The following is a 20906-nucleotide window of genomic DNA, read 5'->3' on the forward strand; positions in this document are numbered from 1 at the left end:
GTACCAAATAGAATAGTAGCCTGGGGAAAAAAATGAACAACGCCGTTTTCAGGACTACAGTTGAGCCTAGAAATAATCATATAAGGTTAAGTAACTCAAAAGGGTACGACAAATATCCTATGATAATATTTATACATGTTATCCTAAGATTGCTACCAATGAACATATTTCCACAGAAAAAGACACTCACAGACTTATGAAATAAACTAATGGTTAGCAAAATGAAAGGTGGGAGGATGGGTAAATTAGGACTATGGGGTTAACATACATATACTAATGTATGTTAAGTGTATAAAAACATATAACAGATAAACTGTATGAATTATATAATCACCAATACCTTTAAAATATACATTTTGTAATCACATACATGGTAACAGGACCCGAAGATGAACAGACATATGTATGAATCATTGAGCAGATCCTGTACTGCCAGGCAATCAAAACACTCTAATCAAATTTACACTGATAAGAAATAGAAATGAAATTTAAAAACAAACATAAGTAAGGAGACATAAACTTCTGGGGGCTTGTCCCAGCACATTCCACTCTAATTTACAACCTCAGAACACTACCTCCATGAATATTCTGTTGCCCTAGTAACAAGAGTTGAGAAAGTAATAATGCTGACGCCTTGTGGCTGTTTCCCACAACAGCAGCTTTAAACCCAGTGCTAATGGTTGCTTAATAGTCACAACGACTGCAGGGGTCTAAATGACACCTGCCCTCAAAAAGTGCCCTTGGGTAGGGAATAGGCAACAAAATTCAACACATGAGAAATTTTTCAAAAAGTGAATATGAAGAGGGAAGTTGTACTCACACTTTAACAAAAAAAGGAAAAGAAGAAAAAGGATATGCCTAAAGATCAGTATAAGGAATTATTCGCCACATGTGTATCCAACCTCCATAAAGGTTTCAGCTCACAACAGTCAAATGGCCATCAGCAAAAGTCTACAAACTATAAATGCTGAAGGTGTTTTAGAGAAATGTGTACCTTCTATCTGCTGCTGGGATGTAAAGTGGTAACAGCACTAACGCAAACTGAATGGAGCCGCTTGAAAAGGTAGAAATTGAGCTACCATATGATGCGGCAGGGCACCTCTCGGGCTTATAACCTAAGACCACCAGAATCGGAAAGACACAGGCAGTCAAATGTGCACTGCAGCAATACTGAAATAGCCAAGACATGGAAGCAAAAAAAGGTCCATAAACAGATGAATGGACAGAGAAGAAGTGGTATATGGACAGAATGGAATAGTAGCCTCGGGAAAAAAATGAACAATGCCGTTTTCAGGACTACAGTAGAGCCTAGAAATAATAATATAAGGTTAAGTAAGTCAAAAGGGTATGACAAATATCCTATGATATCATTTGTACATGTTATCCTAAGATTGCTACCAATGAACATATTTCCACAGAAAAAGACACTCACAGACGTATGAAATAAACTAATGGTTAGCCAAAATGAAAGGGGGGAGGATGGGTAAATTAGGACTATGGGATTAACATAAATATACTAATGTATGTTACATGCATATAAACATATAACAGATAAACTATATGAATTATATAATCACCAATACCTTTAAAATATACATTCTGTATTCACATACATGGTAACAGAATCCGAAGATGAACAGACATATGTAGGAATCATTGAGCAGTTTCTGTACAGCCAGACAATCAAAACACTCTAATCAAATTTACTCCGATAAGAAATAGAAATTTAATTTAAAAAACAAACCTAAGTAAGGAGACATAAACTTCTGGGGGCTTGTCCCAGCACATTCCACTCTAATTTACAACCTCGGAACACTACCACCAGGAAGATTCTGTTGCCCTAGTAACAAGAGATGAGAACGTAATAATGCTGCCGCCTTGTGGCTCTTTCCCACAACAGCAGCTTTAAACCCAGTGCTAATGGTTGCTTAATAGTCACATGGACTGCAGGGCTCTAAATGACACCTGCCCTGAAAAATGCCCAGGGGTAGGGAATAGGCAAGAATATTCAACACATGAGAAATTTTTCAAGAAGTCAATAAGAGGAGGGAAGTTGTACTCACTCTTTAAAAAAAAAGGAAAAGAAAAAAAAGGACATGCCTAAAGCTCAGTAGAATGAATTATTAGACACATGCAAATTCAAATTCAAAAAGGTTTCAGCTCACACCAGTCGTTTCCATCAGCAAAATGACTACAAACTATAAATGCTGAAGGGGTTTTAGAGAACTGTGTACCTTCTAGCTGCTGGTGGGATGTAAAGTGGTAACAGCACTAACGCAAACTGAATGGAGTTTCTTGAAAAGGTAAAAATTGAGCTACCATATGATGCGGCAGGTCACCTTTTGGGCCTATAACCTAAGACCACCTAAATCGGAAAGACACAGGCAGGCAAAGGTGCACTGCAGCAATATTGAAATAGCCAAGACATGGAAGCAGAAAAAGGGTTCATAAACAGATGAATGGACAAAAAAGAAGTGGTATACGTACCAAATAGCATAGTAGCCTTGGGAAAAAAATGAACAATACCGTTTTCCGGACTACAGTTGAGCCTAGAAATAATCATATAAGGTTAAGTAACTCAAAAGGGTACGACAAATATCCTATGATAACATTTATACATGTTATCCTACGATTGCTACCAATGAACATATTTCCACAGAAAAGACACTCACAGACTTATGAAATAAACTAATGGTTAGCCAAAATGAAAGGTGGGAGGATGGGTAAATTAGGACTATGGGGTTAACATACATATACTAATGTATGTTAAGTGTATAAAAACATGTAACAGATAAACTGTATGAATTATATAATCACCAATACCTTTAAAATATACATTTTGTAATCACATACATGGTAAGAGGACCCGAAGATGAACAGAAATATGTATGAATCACTGAGCAGATCCTGTACAGCCAGGCAATCAAAACACTCTAATCAAATTTACTCCGATAAGAAATAGAAATTAAATTTAAAAAAACAAACATAAGTAAGGAGACATAAACTTCTGGGGGCTTGTCCCAGCACATTCCACTCTAATTTACAACCTCAGAACACTACCTCCAGGAAGATTCTGTTGCCCTAGTAACAAGAGATGAGAACGTAATAATGCTGCTGCCTTGTGGCTCTTTCCCACAACAGCAGCTTTAAACCCAGTGCTAATGTTTGCTTAATAGTCACAAGGACTGCAGGGCTCTAAATGACACCTGCCCTTAAAAATGCCCTGGGGTAGGGAATAGGCAAGAAAATTCAACACATTAGAAATTTTTCAAGAAGTCAATAAGAGGAGGGAAGTTGTACTCACTCTTTAAAAAAAAAGGAAAAGAGAAAAAAGGACATTCCTAAACCTCAGTATAAGGAATTATTAGACACATGCAAATGCAAATTCAAAAAGGTTTCAGCTCACACCAGTCATTTCCATCAGCAAAATGTCTACAAACTATAAATGCTGAAGGAGTTTTAGAGAACTGTGTACCTTCTAGATCCTGGTTGGATGTAAAGTGGTAACAGCACTAACGCAAACTGAATTGAGCTGTTGAAAAGGTAAAAATTGAGCTACCATATGATGCGGCAGGTCACCTTTTGGGCCTATAACCTAAGACCACCTGAATCGGAAAGACACAGGCAGGCAAATGAGCACTGCAGCAATATTGAAATAGCCAAGACATGGAAGCAGAAAAAAGGTTCATAAACAGATGAATGGACAAAGAGGAAGTGGTATACGTACCAAATAGAATAGTAGCCTCGGGAAAAAAATGAACAATGCCGTTTTCAGGACTACAGTTGAGCCTAGAAATAATCATATAAGGTTAAGTAACTCAAAAGGGTACGACAAATATCCTATGATAACATTTATACATGTTATCCTAAGATAGCTACCAATGAACATATTTCCACAGAAAAAGACACTCACAGACTTATGAAATAAACTAATGGTTAGACAAAATGAAAGGTGGGAGGATGGGTAAACTAGGACTATGGGGTTAACATACATATACTAATGTATGTTAAGTGTATAAAAACATATAACAGATAAACTGTATGAATTATATAATCACCAATACCTTTAAAATATACATTCTGTAATCACATACATGGTAACAGAATCCGAAGATTAACAGACATATGTAGGAATCATTGAGCAGTTTCTGTACAGCCAGAAAATCAAACACTCTAATCAAATTTACTCAGATAAGAAATAGAAATTAAATTTAAAAAACAAACCTAAGTAAGGAGACATAAACTTCTGGGGGCTTGTCCCAGCATATTCCACTCTAATTTACAACCTTGGAACACTACCTCCAGGAAGATTCTGTTGCCCTAGTAACAAGAGATGAGAACGTAATAATGCTGCCACCTTGTGGCTCTTTCCCACAACAGCAGCTTTAAACCCAGTGCTAATGGTTGCTTAATAGTCACATGGACTGCAGGGCTCTAAATGACACCTGCCCTGAAAAATGCCCTGGGGTAGGGAATAGGCAAAAATATTCAACACATGAGAAATTTTTCAAGAAGTCAATAAGAGGAGGGAAGTTGTACTCACTCTTTAAAAAAAAAGGAAAAGAAAAAAAAGGACATGCCTAAAGCTCAGTAGAATGAATTATTAGACACATGCAAATTCAAATTCAAAAAGGTTTCAGCTCACAACAGTCGTTTCCATCAGCAAAATGTCTACAAACTATAAATGCTGAAGGGGTTTTAGAGAACTGTGTACCTTCTAGCTGCTGGTGGGATGTAAAGTGGTAACAGCATTAACACAAACTGAATGGAGCTGCTTGAAAAGATAAAAATTGAGCTACCATATGATGCGGCAGGTCACCTTTTGGGCCTATAACCTAAGACCACCTGAATGGGAAAGACACAGGCAGGCAAATGAGCACTGCAGCAATATTGAAATAGCCAAGACATGGAAGCAGAAAAAAGGTTCATAAACAGATGAATGGACAAAGAAGAAGTGGTATACATACCAAATAGAATAGTAGCCTCGGGAAAAAAATGAACAATGCCGTTTTCAGGACTACAGTTGAGCCTAGAAATTATCATATAACGTTAAGTAACTCAAAAGGGTACGACAAATATCCTATGAAAACATTGATACATGTTATCCTAAGATTGCTACCAATGAACATATTTCCACAGAAAAAGACACTCACAGACTTATCAAATAAACTAATGGTTAGCCAAAATGAAAGGTGGGAGGATGGGTAAATTACGACTATGGGGTTAACATACATATAGTAATGTATGTTAAGTGTATAAAAACATATAACAGATAAACTGTATGAATTATATAATCACCAATACCTTTAAAATATACATTTTGTAATCACATACATGGTAACAGGACCCGAAGATGAACAGACATATGTATGAATCATTGAGCAGATTCTGTACAGCCAGGCAATCAAAACACTCTAATCAAATTTACTCTGATAAGAAATAGAAATTAAATTTAAAAAACAAACATAAGTAAGGAGACATAAACTTCTGGGGGCTTGTCCCAGCACATTCCACTCTAATTTACAACCTCGGAACACTACCTCCAGGAAGACTCTGTTGCCGTAGTAACAAGAGTTGAGAAGGTAATAATGCTGCCGCCTTGTGGCTGTGTCCCACAACAGCAGCTTTAAACCCAGTACTAATAGTTGCTTAATAGTCACAAGGACTGCAGGGCTCTAAATGACACCTGCCCTGAAAACTGCCCTGGGGTAGGGAATAGGCAAGAAAATTCAACACATGAGAAATTTTTCAAGAAGTCAATAAGAGGAGGGAAGTTGTACTCACTCTTTAAAAAAAAGGAAAAGAAAAAAAAGGACATGCCTAAAGCTCAGTATAAGGAATTATTAGACACATGCAAATTCAAATTCAAAAAGGTTTCAGCTCACACCAGTCATTTCCATCAGCAAAATGTCTATAAACTATAAATGCTGAAGGGGTTTTAGAGAACTGTGTACCTTCTAGCTGCTGGTGGGATGTAAAGTGGGAACAGCACTAACGCAAACTGAATGGAGCTTCTTGAAAAGGTAAAAATTGAGCTACCATATGATGCAGCAGGTCACCCTTTGGGCCTATAACCTAAGACCACCTGAATCGGAAAGACACGGGCAGGCAAATGAGCACTGCAGCAATATTGAAATAGCAAAGACATGGAAGCAGAAAAAAGGTTCATAAACAGATGAATGGACAAAGAAGAAGTAGTATACGTACCAAATAGAATAGTAGCCTGGGGAAAAAAATGAACAACGCCATTTTCAGGACTACAGTTGAGCCTAGAAATAATCATATAAGGTTAAGTAACTCAAAAGGGTACGACAAATATCCTATGATAATATTTATACATGTTATCCTAAGATTGCTACCAATGAACATATTTCCACAGAAAAAGACACTCACAGACTTATGAAATAAACTAATGGTTAGCAAAATGAAAGGTGGGAGGATGGGTAAATTAGGACTATGGGGTTAACATACATATACTAATGTATGTTAAGTGTATAAAAACATATAACAGATAAACTGTATGAATTATATAATCACCAATACCTTTAAAATATACATTTTGTAACCACATACATGGTAACAGGACCCGAAGATGAACAGACATATGTATGAATCATTGAGCAGATCCTGTACTGCCAGGCAATCAAAACACTCTAATCAAATTTACACTGATAAGAAATAGAAATGAAATTTAAAAACAAACATAAGTAAGGAGACATAAACTTCTGGGGGCTTGTCCCAGCACATTCCACTCTAATTTTCAACCTCAGAACACTACCTCCATGAATATTCTGTTGCCCTAGTAACAAGAGTTGAGAAAGTAATAATGCTGACGCCTTGTGGCTGTTTCCCACAACAGCAGCTTTAAACCCAGTGCTAATGGTTGCTTAATAGTCACAACGACTGCAGGGGTCTAAATGACACCTGCCCTCAAAAAGTGCCCTTGGGTAGGGAATAGGCAACAAAATTCAACACATGAGAAATTTTTCAAAAAGTGAATATGAAGAGGGAAGTTGTACTCACACTTTAACAAAAAAAGGAAAAGAAGAAAAAGGATATGCCTAAAGATCAGTATAAGGAATTATTCGCCACATGCGTATCCAACCTCCATAAAGGTTTCAGCTCACAACAGTCAAATGGCCATCAGCAAAAGTCTACAAACTATAAATGCTGAAGGTGTTTTAGAGAAATGTGTACCTTCTATCTGCTGCTGGGATGTAAAGTGGTAACAGCACTAACGCAAACTGAATGGAGCCGCTTGAAAAGGTAGAAATTGAGCTACCATATGATGCGGCAGGGCACCTCTCGGGCTTATAACCTAAGACCACCAGAATCGGAAAGACACAGGCAGTCAAATGTGCACTGCAGCAATACTGAAATAGCCAAGACATGGAAGCAAAAAAAGGTCCATAAACAGATGAATGGACAGAGAAGAAGTGGTATATGGACAGAATGGAATAGTAGCCTCGGGAAAAAAATGAACAATGCCGTTTTCAGGACTACAGTAGAGCCTAGAAATAATAATATAAGGTTAAGTAAGTCAAAAGGGTATGACAAATATCCTATGATATCATTTGTACATGTTATCCTAAGATTGCTACCAATGAACATATTTCCACAGAAAAAGACACTCACAGACGTATGAAATAAACTAATGGTTAGCCAAAATGAAAGGGGGGAGGATGGGTAAATTAGGACTATGGGATTAACATAAATATACTAATGTATGTTACATGCATATAAACATATAACAGATAAACTATATGAATTATATAATCACCAATACCTTTAAAATATACATTCTGTATTCACATACATGGTAACAGAATCCGAAGATGAACAGACATATGTAGGAATCATTGAGCAGATTCTGTACAGCCAGACAATCAAAAAACTCTAATCAAATTTACTCCAAAAAGAAATAGAATTAAATTTAAAAAACAAACATAAGTAAGGAGACATAAACTTCTGGGGGCTCGTCCCAGCACATTCCACTCTAATTTACAACCACGGAACACTACCTCCAGGAAGATTCTGTTGCCCTAGTAACAAGAGAGGAGAACGTAATAATGCTGCCGCCTTGTGGCTGTTTCCCACAACAGCAGCATTAAACCCAGTGCTAATGCTTGCTTAATAGTCACAAGGACTGCAGGGCTCTAAATGACACCTGCCCTGAAAAATGCCCTGGGGTAGGGAATAGGCAAGAAAATTCAACACATGAGAAATTTTTCAAGAAATCAATAAGAGGAGGGAAGTTGTACTCACTCTTTAAAAAAAAAGGAAAAGAAAAAAAGGACATGCCTAAAGCTCAGTATAAGGAATTATTAGACACATGCAAATTCAAATTCAACAAGGTTTCAGCTCACACCAGTCATTTCCATCAGCAAAATGTCTATAAACTATAAATGCTGAAGGGGTTTTAGAGAACTGTGTACCTTCTAGCTGCTGGTGGGATGTAAAGTGGTAACAGCACTAACGCAAACTGAATGGAGCTGCTTGAAAAGGTAAAAATTGAGCTACCATATGATGCGGCAGGGCACCTCTTGGGCTTATAACCTAAGACTACCAGAATCGGAAAGACACAGGCAGTCAAATGTGCACTGCAGCAATATTGAAATAGCAAAGACATGGAAGCAAAAAAAATGTCAATAAACAGATGAATGGACAGAGAAGAAGTGGTATATGGACAGAATGGAATAGTAGCCTCGTGGAAAAAATGAACAATGCCGTTTTCAGGACTACGGTAGAGCCTAGAAATAATCATATAAGGTTAAGTAAGTCAAAAGGGTATGACAAATATCCTATGATATCATTTATACATGTTATCCTAAGATTGCTACCAATGAACATATTTCCACAGAAAAAGACACTCACAGACTTATGAAATAAACTAATTGTTAGCCAAAATGAAAGGTGGGAGGATGGGTAAATTAGGACTATGGGGTTAACATACATATACTAATGTATGTTAAGTGTATAAAAACATATAACAGATAAACTGTATGAATTATATAATCACCAATACCTTTAAAATATACATTCTGTAATAACATACATGGTAACAGAATCCGAAGATGAACAGACATATGTAGGAATCATTGAGCAGATTCTGTACAGCCAGACAATCAAAAGACTCTAATCAAATTTACTCCAAAAAGAAATAGAATTAAATTTAAAAAACAAACATAAGTAAGGAGACATAAACTTCTGGGGGCTCGTCCCAGCACATTCCACTCTAATTTACAACCACGGAACACTACCTCCAGGAAGATTCTGTTGCCCTAGTAACAAGAGATGAGAACGTAATAATGCTGCTGCCTTGTGGCTGTTTCCCACAACAGCAGCATTAAACCCAGTGCTAATGGTTGCTTAATAGTCACAAGGACTGCAGGGCTCTAAATGACACCTGCCCTGAAAAATGCCCTGGGGTAGGGAATAGGTAAGAAAATTCAACACATGAGAAATTTTTCAAGAAGTCAATAAGAGTAGGGAAGTTGTACTCACTCTTTAAAAAAAAAGGAAAAGAAAAAAAAGGACATGCCTAAAGCTCAGTATAAGGAATTATTAGACACATGCAAATTCAAATTCAACAAGGTTTCAGCTCACACCAGTCATTTCCATCAGCAAAATGTCTATAAACTATAAATGCTGAAGGGGTTTTAGAGAACTGTGTACCTTCTAGCTGCTGGTGGGATGTAAAGTGGTAACAGCACTAACGCAAACTGAATGGAGCTGTTGAAAAGGTAAAAATTGAGCTACCATATGATGCGGCAGGTCACCTTTTGGGCCTATAACCTAAGACCACCTGAATCGGAAAGACACAGGCAGGCAAAGGAGCACTGCAGCAATATTGAAATAGCCAAGACATGGAAGCAGAAAAAAGGTTCATAAACAGATGAATGGACAAAGAAGAAGTGGTATACGTACCAAACAGAATAGTAGCCTCGGGAAAAAAATGAACAATGCCGTTTTCAGGACTACAGTTGAGCCTAGAAATAATCATATAAGGTTAAGTAACTCAAAAGGGTACGACAAATATCCTATGATAACATTTATACATGTTATCCTAAGATAGCTACCAATGAACATATTTCCACAGAAAAAGACACTCACAGACTTATGAAATAAACTAATGGTTAGCCAAAATGAAAGGTGGGAGGATGGGATAACTAGGACTATGGGGTTAACATACATATACTAATGTATGTTAAGTGTATAAAAACATATAACAGATAAACTGTATGAATTATATAATCACCAATACCTTTAAAATATACATTTTGTAATCACATACATGGTAACAGGACCCGAGGATGAACAGACATATGTATGAATCATTGAGCAGATTCTGTACAGCCAGGCAATCAAAACACTAAAATCAAATTTACTCCGATAAGAAATAGAAATTAAATTTAAAAAACAAACATAAGTAAGGAGACATAAACTTCTGGAGGCTTGTCCCAGCACATTCCACTCTAATTTACAACCTCAGAACACTACCTCCAGGAAGACTCTGTTGCCATAGTAACAAGAGTTGAGAACGTAATAATGCTGCCGCCTTGTGGCTGTTTCCCACAACAGCAGCTTTAAACCCAGTGCTAATGGTTGCTTAATAGTCAAAACGACTGCAGGGGTCTAAATGACACCTGCCCTCAAAAAATGCCCTGGGGTAGGGAATACGCAAGAAAATTCAACACATGAGAAATTTTTCAAAAAGTGAATATGAAGAGGGAAGTTGTACTCACACTTTAACAAAAAAAGGAAAAGAAGAAAAAGGATATGCCTAAAGATCAGTATAAGGAATTATTCGCCACATGCGTATCCAACCTCCAAAAAGGTTTCAGCTCACACCAGTCAAATGGCCATCAGCAAAAAGTCTACAAACTATAAATGCTGAAGGGGTTCTAGAGAAACGTATAACTTCTATCTGCTGCTGGGATGTAAAGTGGTAACAGCACTAACGCAAACTGAATGGAGCTGCTTGAAAAGGTAAAAATTGAGCTACCATATGATGCGGCAGGGCACCTCTTTGGCTTATAACCTAAGACTACCAGAATCGGAAAGACACAGGCAGTCAAATGTGCACTGCAGCAATATGGAAATAGCAAAGACATGGAAGCAAAAAAAATGTCTATAAACAGATGAATGGACAGAGAAGAAGTGGTATTTGGACAGAATGCAATAGTAGCCTCGGGGAAAAAATGAACAATGCCGTTTTAAGGACTAGAGTTGAGCCTAGAAATAATCATATAAGGTTAAGTAAGTCAAAAGGGTATGACAAATATCCTATGATATCATTTATACATGTTATCCTAAGATTGCTACCAATGAACATATTTCCACAGAGAAAGACACTCACAGACTTATGAAATAAACTAATTGTTAGCCAAAATGAAAGGTGGGAGGATGGGTAAATTAGGACTATGGGGTTAACATACATATACTAATGTATGTTAAGTGTATAAAAACATATAACAGATAAACTGTATGAATTATATAATCACCAATACCTTTAAAATATACATTCTGTAATAACATACATGGTAACAGAATCCGAAGATGAACAGACATATGTAGGAATCATTGAGCAGTTTCTGTACAGCCAGACAATCAAAACACTCTAATCAAATTTACTCAGATAAGAAATAGAAATTAAATTTAAAAAACAAACCTAAGTAAGGAGACATAAACTTCTGGGGGCTTGTCCCAGCACATTCCACTCAAATTTACAACCGCGGAACACTACCACCAGGAAGATTCTGTTGCCCTAGTAACAAGAGATGAGAACGTAATAATGCTGCCGCCTTGTGGCTCTTTCCCACAACAGCAGCTTTAAACCCAGTGCTAATGGTTGCTTAATAGTCACATGGACTGCAGGGCTCTAAATGACACCTGCCCTGAAAAATGCCCAGGGGTAGGGAATAGGCAAGAATATTCAACACATGAGAAATTTTTCAAGAAGTCAATAAGAGGAGGGAAGTTGTACTCACTCTTTAAAAAAAAAGGAAAAGAAAAAAAAGGACATGCCTAAAGCTCAGTAGAATGAATTATTAGACACATGCAAATTCAAATTCAAAAAGGTTTCAGCTCACACCAGTCGTTTCCATCAGCAAAATGACTACAAACTATAAATGCTGAAGGGGTTTTAGAGAACTGTGTACCTTCTAGCTGCTGGTGGGATGTAAAGTGGTAACAGCACTAACGCAAACTGAATGGAGTTTCTTGAAAAGGTAAAAATTGAGCTACCATATGATGCGGCAGGTCACCTTTTGGGCCTATAACCTAAGACCACCTAAATCGGAAAGACACAGGCAGGCAAAGGTGCACTGCAGCAATATTGAAATAGCCAAGACATGGAATCAGAAAAAGGGTTCATAAACAGATGAATGGACAAAAAAGAAGTGGTATACGTACCAAATAGCATAGTAGCCTTGGGAAAAAAATGAGCAATACCGTTTTCCGGACTACAGTTGAGCCTAGAAATAATCATATAAGGTTAAGTAACTCAAAAGGGTACGACAAATATCCTATGATAACATTTATACATGTTATCCTACGATTGCTACCAATGAACATATTTCCACAGAAAAGACACTCACAGACTTATGAAATAAACTAATGGTTAGCCAAAATGAAAGGTGGGAGGATGGGTAAATTAGGACTATGGGGTTAACATACATATACTAATGTATGTTAAGTGTATAAAAACATGTAACAGATAAACTGTATGAATTATATAATCACCAATACCTTTAAAATATACATTTTGTAATCACATACATGGTAAGAGGACCCGAAGATGAACAGAAATATGTATGAATCACTGAGCAGATCCTGTACAGCCAGGCAATCAAAACACTCTAATCAAATTTACTCCGATAAGAAATAGAAATTAAATTTAAAAAAACAAACATAAGTAAGGAGACATAAACTTCTGGGGGCTTGTCCCAGCACATTCCACTCTAATTTACAACCTCAGAACACTACCTCCAGGAAGATTCTGTTGCCCTAGTAACAAGAGATGAGAACGTAATAATGCTGCTGCCTTGTGGCTCTTTCCCACAACAGCAGCTTTAAACCCAGTGCTAATGTTTGCTTAATAGTCACAAGGACTGCAGGGCTCTAAATGACACCTGCCCTTAAAAATGCCCTGGGGTAGGGAATAGGCAAGAAAATTCAACACATTAGAAATTTTTCAAGAAGTCAATAAGAGGAGGGAAGTTGTACTCACTCTTTAAAAAAAAAGGAAAAGAGAAAAAAGGACATTCCTAAACCTCAGTATAAGGAATTATTAGACACATGCAAATGCAAATTCAAAAAGGTTTCAGCTCACACCAGTCATTTCCATCAGCAAAATGTCTACAAACTATAAATGCTGAAGGAGTTTTAGAGAACTGTGTACCTTCTAGATCCTGGTTGGATGTAAAGTGGTAACAGCACTAACGCAAACTGAATTGAGCTGTTGAAAAGGTAAAAATTGAGCTACCATATGATGCGGCAGGTCACCTTTTGGGCCTATAACCTAAGACCACCTGAATCGGAAAGACACAGGCAGGCAAATGAGCACTGCAGCAATATTGAAATAGCCAAGACATGGAAGCAGAAAAAAGGTTCATAAACAGATGAATGGACAAAGAGGAAGTGGTATACGTACCAAATAGAATAGTAGCCTCGGGAAAAAAATGAACAATGCCGTTTTCAGGACTACAGTTGAGCCTAGAAATAATCATATAAGGTTAAGTAACTCAAAAGGGTACGACAAATATCCTATGATAACATTTATACATGTTATCCTAAGATAGCTACCAATGAACATATTTCCACAGAAAAAGACACTCACAGACTTATGAAATAAACTAATGGTTAGACAAAATGAAAGGTGGGAGGATGGGTAAACTAGGACTATGGGGTTAACATACATATACTAATGTATGTTAAGTGTATAAAAACATATAACAGATAAACTGTATGAATTATATAATCACCAATACCTTTAAAATATACATTCTGTAATCACATACATGGTAACAGAATCCGAAGATTAACAGACATATGTAGGAATCATTGAGCAGTTTCTGTACAGCCAGAAAATCAAACACTCTAATCAAATTTACTCAGATAAGAAATAGAAATTAAATTTAAAAAGCAAACCTAAGTAAGGAGACATAAACTTCTGGGGGCTTGTCCCAGCATATTCCACTCTAATTTACAACCTTGGAACACTACCTCCAGGAAGATTCTGTTGCCCTAGTAACAAGAGATGAGAACGTAATAATGCTGCCACCTTGTGGCTCTTTCCCACAACAGCAGCTTTAAACCCAGTGCTAATGGTTGCTTAATAGTCACATGGACTGCAGGGCTCTAAATGACACCTGCCCTGAAAAATGCCCTGGGGTAGGGAATAGGCAAAAATATTCAACACATGAGAAATTTTTCAAGAAGTCAATAAGAGGAGGGAAGTTGTACTCACTCTTTAAAAAAAAAGGAAAAGAAAAAAAAGGACATGCCTAAAGCTCAGTAGAATGAATTATTAGACACATGCAAATTCAAATTCAAAAAGGTTTCAGCTCACAACAGTCGTTTCCATCAGCAAAATGTCTACAAACTATAAATGCTGAAGGGGTTTTAGAGAACTGTGTACCTTCTAGCTGCTGGTGGGATGTAAAGTGGTAACAGCATTAACACAAACTGAATGGAGCTGCTTGAAAAGATAAAAATTGAGCTACCATATGATGCGGCAGGTCACCTTTTGGGCCTATAACCTAAGACCACCTGAATGGGAAAGACACAGGCAGGCAAATGAGCACTGCAGCAATATTGAAATAGCCAAGACATGGAAGCAGAAAAAAGGTTCATAAACAGATGAATGGACAAAGAAGAAGTGGTATACATACCAAATAGAATAGTAGCCTCGGGAAAAAAATGAACAATGCCGTTTTCAGGACTACAGTTGAGCCTAGAAATTATCATATAACGTTAAGTAACTCAAAAGGGTACGACAAATATCCTATGAAAACATTTATACATGTTATCCTAAGATTGCTACCAATGAACATATTTCCACAGAAAAAGACACTCACAGACTTATCAAATAAACTAATGGTTAGCCAAAATGAAAGGTGGGAGGATGGGTAAATTAGGACTATGGGGTTAACATACATATACTAATGTATGTTAAGTGTATAAAAACATATAACAGATAAACTGTATGAATTATATAATCACCAATACCTTTAAAATATACATTTTGTAATCACATACATGGTAACAGGACCCGAAGATGAACAGACATATGTATGAATCATTGAGCAGATTCTGTACAGCCAGGCAATCAAAACACTCTAATCAAATTTACTCTGATAAGAAATAGAAATTAAATTTAAAAAACAAACATAAGTAAGGAGACATAAACTTCTGGGGGCTTGTCCCAGCACATTCCACTCTAATTTACAACCTCGGAACACTACCTCCAGGAAGACTCTGTTGCCGTAGTGACAAGAGTTGAGAAGGTAATAATGCTCCCGCCTTGTGGCTGTGTCCCACAACAGCAGCTTTAAACCCAGTACTAATAGTTGCTTAATAGTCACAAGGACTGCAGGGCTCTAAATGACACCTGCCCTGAAAACTGCCCTGGGGTAGGGAATAGGCAAGAAAATTCAACACATGAGAAATTTTTCAAGAAGTCAATAAGAGGAGGGAAGTTGTACTCACTCTTTAAAAAAAAGGAAAAGAAAAAAAAGGACATGCCTAAAGCTCAGTATAAGGAATTATTAGACACATGCAAATTCAAATTCAAAAAGGTTTCAGCTCACACCAGTCATTTCCATCAGCAAAATGTCTATAAAAAATGCTGAAGGGGTTTTAGAGAACTGTGTACCTTCTAGCTGCTGGTGGGATGTAAAGTGGGAACAGCACTAACGCAAACTGAATGGAGCTTCTTGAAAAGGTAAAAATTGAGCTACCATATGATGCAGCAGGTCACCCTTTGGGCCTATAACCTAAGACCACCTGAATCGGAAAGACACGGGCAGGCAAATGAGCACTGCAGCAATATTGAAATAGCAAAGACATGGAAGCAGAAAAAAGGTTCATAAACAGATGAATGGACAAAGAAGAAGTAGTATACGTACCAAATAGAATAGTAGCCTGGGGAAAAAAATGAACAACGCCGTTTTCAGGACTACAGTTGAGCCTAGAAATAATCATATAAGGTTAAGTAACTCAAAAGGGTACGACAAATATCCTATGATAATATTTATACATGTTATCCTAAGATTGCTACCAATGAACATATTTCCACAGAAAAAGACACTCACAGACTTATGAAATAAACTAATGGTTAGCAAAATGAAAGGTGGGAGGATGGGTAAATTAGGACTATGGGGTTAACATACATATACTAATGTATGTTAAGTGTATAAAAACATATAACAGATAAACTGTATGAATTATATAATCACCAATACCTTTAAAATATACATTTTGTAATCACATACATGGTAACAGGACCCGAAGATGAACAGACATATGTATGAATCATTGAGCAGATCCTGTACTGCCAGGCAATCAAAACACTCTAATCAAATTTACACTGATAAGAAATAGAAATGAAATTTAAAAACAAACATAAGTAAGGAGACATAAACTTCTGGGGGCTTGTCCCAGCACATTCCACTCTAATTTACAACCTCAGAACACTACCTCCATGAATATTCTGTTGCCCTAGTAACAAGAGTTGAGAAAGTAATAATGCTGACGCCTTGTGGCTGTTTCCCACAACAGCAGCTTTAAACCCAGTGCTAATGGTTGCTTAATAGTCACAACGACTGCAGGGGTCTAAATGACACCTGCCCTCAAAAAGTGCCCTTGGGTAGGGAATAGGCAACAAAATTCAACACATGAGAAATTTTTCAAAAAGTGAATATGAAGAGGGAAGTTGTACTCACACTTTAACAAAAAAAAGGAAAAGAAGAAAAAGGATATGCCTAAAGATCAGTATAAGGAATTATTCGCCACATGTGTATCCAACCTCCATAAAGGTTTCAGCTCACAACAGTCAAATGGCCATCAGCAAAAGTCTACAAACTATAAATGCTGAAGGTGTTTTAGAGAAATGTGTACCTTCTATCTGCTGCTGGGATGTAAAGTGGTAACAGCACTAACGCAAACTGAATGGAGCCGCTTGAAAAGGTAGAAATTGAGCTACCATATGATGCGGCAGGGCACCTCTCGGGCTTATAACCTAAGACCACCAGAATCGGAAAGACACAGGCAGTCAAATGTGCACTGCAGCAATACTGAAATAGCCAAGACATGGAAGCAAAAAAAGGTCCATAAACAGATGAATGGACAGAGAAGAAGTGGTATATGGACAGAATGGAATAGTAGCCTCGGGAAAAAAATGAACAATGCCGTTTTCAGGACTACAGTAGAGCCTAGAAATAATAATATAAGGTTAAGTAAGTCAAAAGGGTATGACAAATATCCTATGATATCATTTGTACATGTTATCCTAAGATTGCTACCAATGAACATATTTCCACAGAAAAAGACACTCACAGACGTATGAAATAAACTAATGGTTAGCCAAAATGAAAGGGGGGAGGATGGGTAAATTAGGACTATGGGATTAACATAAATATACTAATGTATGTTACATGCATATAAACATATAACAGATAAACTATATGAATTATATAATCACCAATACCTTTAAAATATACATTCTGTATTCACATACATGGTAACAGAATCCGAAGATGAACAGACATATGTAGGAATCATTGAGCAGATTCTGTACAGCCAGACAATCAAAAAACTCTAATCAAATTTACTCCAAAAAGAAATAGAATTAAATTTAAAAAACAAACATAAGTAAGGAGACATAAACTTCTGGGGGCTCGTCCCAGCACATTCCACTCTAATTTACAACCACGGAACACTACCTCCAGGAAGATTCTGTTGCCCTAGTAACAAGAGAGGAGAACGTAATAATGCTGCCGCCTTGTGGCTGTTTCCCACAACAGCAGCATTAAACCCAGTGCTAATGCTTGCTTAATAGTCACAAGGACTGCAGGGCTCTAAATGACACCTGCCCTGAAAAATGCCCTGGGGTAGGGAATAGGCAAGAAAATTCAACACATGAGAAATTTTTCAAGAAGTCAATAAGAGGAGGGAAGTTGTACTCACTCTTTAAAAAAAAAGGAAAAGAAAAAAAAGGACATGCCTAAAGCTCAGTATAAGGAATTATTAGACACATGCAAATGCAAATTCAACAAGGTTTCAGCTCACACCAGTCATTTCCATCAGCAAAATGTCTATAAACTATAAATGCTGAAGGGGTTTTAGAGAACTGTGTACCTTCTAGCTGCTGGTGGGATGTAAAGTGGTAACAGCACTAACGCAAACTGAATGGAGCTGCTTGAAAAGATAAAAATTGAGCTACCATATGATGTGGCAGGTCACCTTTTGGGCCTATAACCTAAGACCACCTGAATCGGAAAGACACAAGCAGGCAAATGAGCACTGCAGCAATATTGAAATAGCCAAGACATGGAAGCAGAAAAAAGGTTCATAAACAGATGAATGGACAAAGAAGAAGTGGTATACGTACCAAATAGAATAGTAGCCTCGGGAAAAAAATGAACAATGCCGTTTTCAGGACTACAGTTGAGCCTAGAAATAATCATATAAGGTTAAGTAACTCAAAAGTGTACGACAAATATCCTATGAAAACATTTATACATGTTATCCTAAGATTGCTACCAATGAACATATTTCCACAGAAAAAGACACTCACAGACTTATCAAATAAACTAATGGTTAGCCAAAATGAAAGGTGGGAGGATGGGTAAATTAGGACTATGGGGTTAACATACATATACTAATGTATGTTAAGTGTATAAAAACATATAACAGATAAACTGTATGAATTATATAATCACCAATACCTTTAAAATATACATTTTGTAATCACATACATGGTAAGAGGACCCGAAGATGAACAGACATATGTATGAATCATTGAGCAGATTCTGTACAGCCAGGCAATCAAAACACTCTAATCAAATTTACTCTGATAAGAAATAGAAATTAAATTTAAAAAACAAACATAAGTAAGGAGACATAAACTTCTGGGGGCTTGTCCCAGCACATTCCACTCTAATTTACAACCTCGGAACACTACCTCCAGGAAGACTCTGTTGCCGTAGTAACAAGAGTTGAGAACGTAATAATGCTGCGGCCTTGTGGCTGTTTCCCACAACAGCAGCTTTAAACCCACTACTAATAGTTGCTTAATAGTCACAAGGACTGCAGGGCTCTAAATGACACCTGCCCTCAAAAAATGCCCTGGGGTAGGGAATAGGCAAGAAAATTCAACACATGAGAAATTTTTCAAGAAGTCAATAAGAGGAGGGAAGTTGTACTCACTCTTTAAAAAAAAGGAAAAGAAAAAAATGGACATGCCTAAAGCTCAGTATAAGGAATTATTAGACACATGCAAATTCAAATTCAAAAAGGTTTCAGCTCACACCAGTCATTTCCATCAGCAAAATGTCTATAAACTATAAATGCTGAAGGGGTTTTAGAGAACTGTGTACCTTCTAGCTGCTGGTGGGATGTAAAGTGGGAACAGCACTAACGCAAACTGAATGGAGCTTCTTGACAAGGTAAAAATTGAGCTACCATATGATGCAGCAGGTCACCCTTTGGGCCTATAACCTAAGACCACCTGAATCGGAAAGACACAGGCAGGCAAATGAGCACTGCAGCAATATTGAAATAGCCAAGACATGGAAGCAGAAAAAAGGTTCATAAACAGATGAATGGACAAAGAAGAAGTAGTATACGTACCAAATAGAATAGTAGCCTGGGGAAAAAAATGAACAACGCCGTTTTCAGGACTACAGTTGAGCCTAGAAATAATCATATAAGGTTAACTAACTCAAAAGGGTACGACAAATATCCTATGATAATATTTATACATGTTATCCTAAGATTGCTACCAATGAACATATTTCCACAGAAAAAGACACTCACAGACTTATGAAATAAACTAATGGTTAGCAAAATGAAAGGTGGGAGGATGGGTAAATTAGGACTATGGGGTTAACATACATATACTAATGTATGTTAAGTGTATAAAAACATATAACAGATAAACTGTATGAAGTATATAATCACCAATACCTTTAAAATATACATTCTGTAATCACATACATGGTAACAGAATCCGAAGATTAACAGACATATGTAGGAATCATTGAGCAGTTTCTGTACAGCCAGAAAATCAAACACTCTAATCAAATTTACTCAGATAAGAAATAGAAATTAAATTTAAAAAACAAACCTAAGTAAGGAGACATAAACTTCTGGGGGCTTGTCCCAGCATATTCCACTCTAATTTACAACCTTGGAACACTACCTCCAGGAAGATTCTGTTGCCCTAGTAACAAGAGATGAGAACGTAATAATGCTGCCACCTTGTGGCTCTTTCCCACAACAGCAGCTTTAAACCCAGTGCTAATGGTTGCTTAATAGTCACATGGACTGCAGGGCTCTAAATGACACCTGCCCTGAAAAATGCCCTGGGGTAGGGAATAGGCAAAAATATTCAACACATGAGAAATTTTTCAAGAAGTCAATAAGAGGAGGGAAGTTGTACTCACTCTTTAAAAAAAAAGGAAAAGAAAAAAAAGGACATGCCTAAAGCTCAGTAGAATGAATTATTAGACACATGCAAATTCAAATTCAAAAAGGTTTCAGCTCACAACAGTCGTTTCCATCAGCAAAATGTCTACAAACTATAAATGCTGAAGGGGTTTTAGAGAACTGTGTACCTTCTAGCTGCTGGTGGGATGTAAAGTGGTAACAGCATTAACACAAACTGAATGGAGCTGCTTGAA

This window comes from Balaenoptera borealis (assembly GCF_965194805.1).
Source record: "Balaenoptera borealis genome assembly, contig: HAP1_SCAFFOLD_277, whole genome shotgun sequence".
Classification (NCBI taxonomy): domain Eukaryota; kingdom Metazoa; phylum Chordata; class Mammalia; order Artiodactyla; family Balaenopteridae; genus Balaenoptera; species Balaenoptera borealis.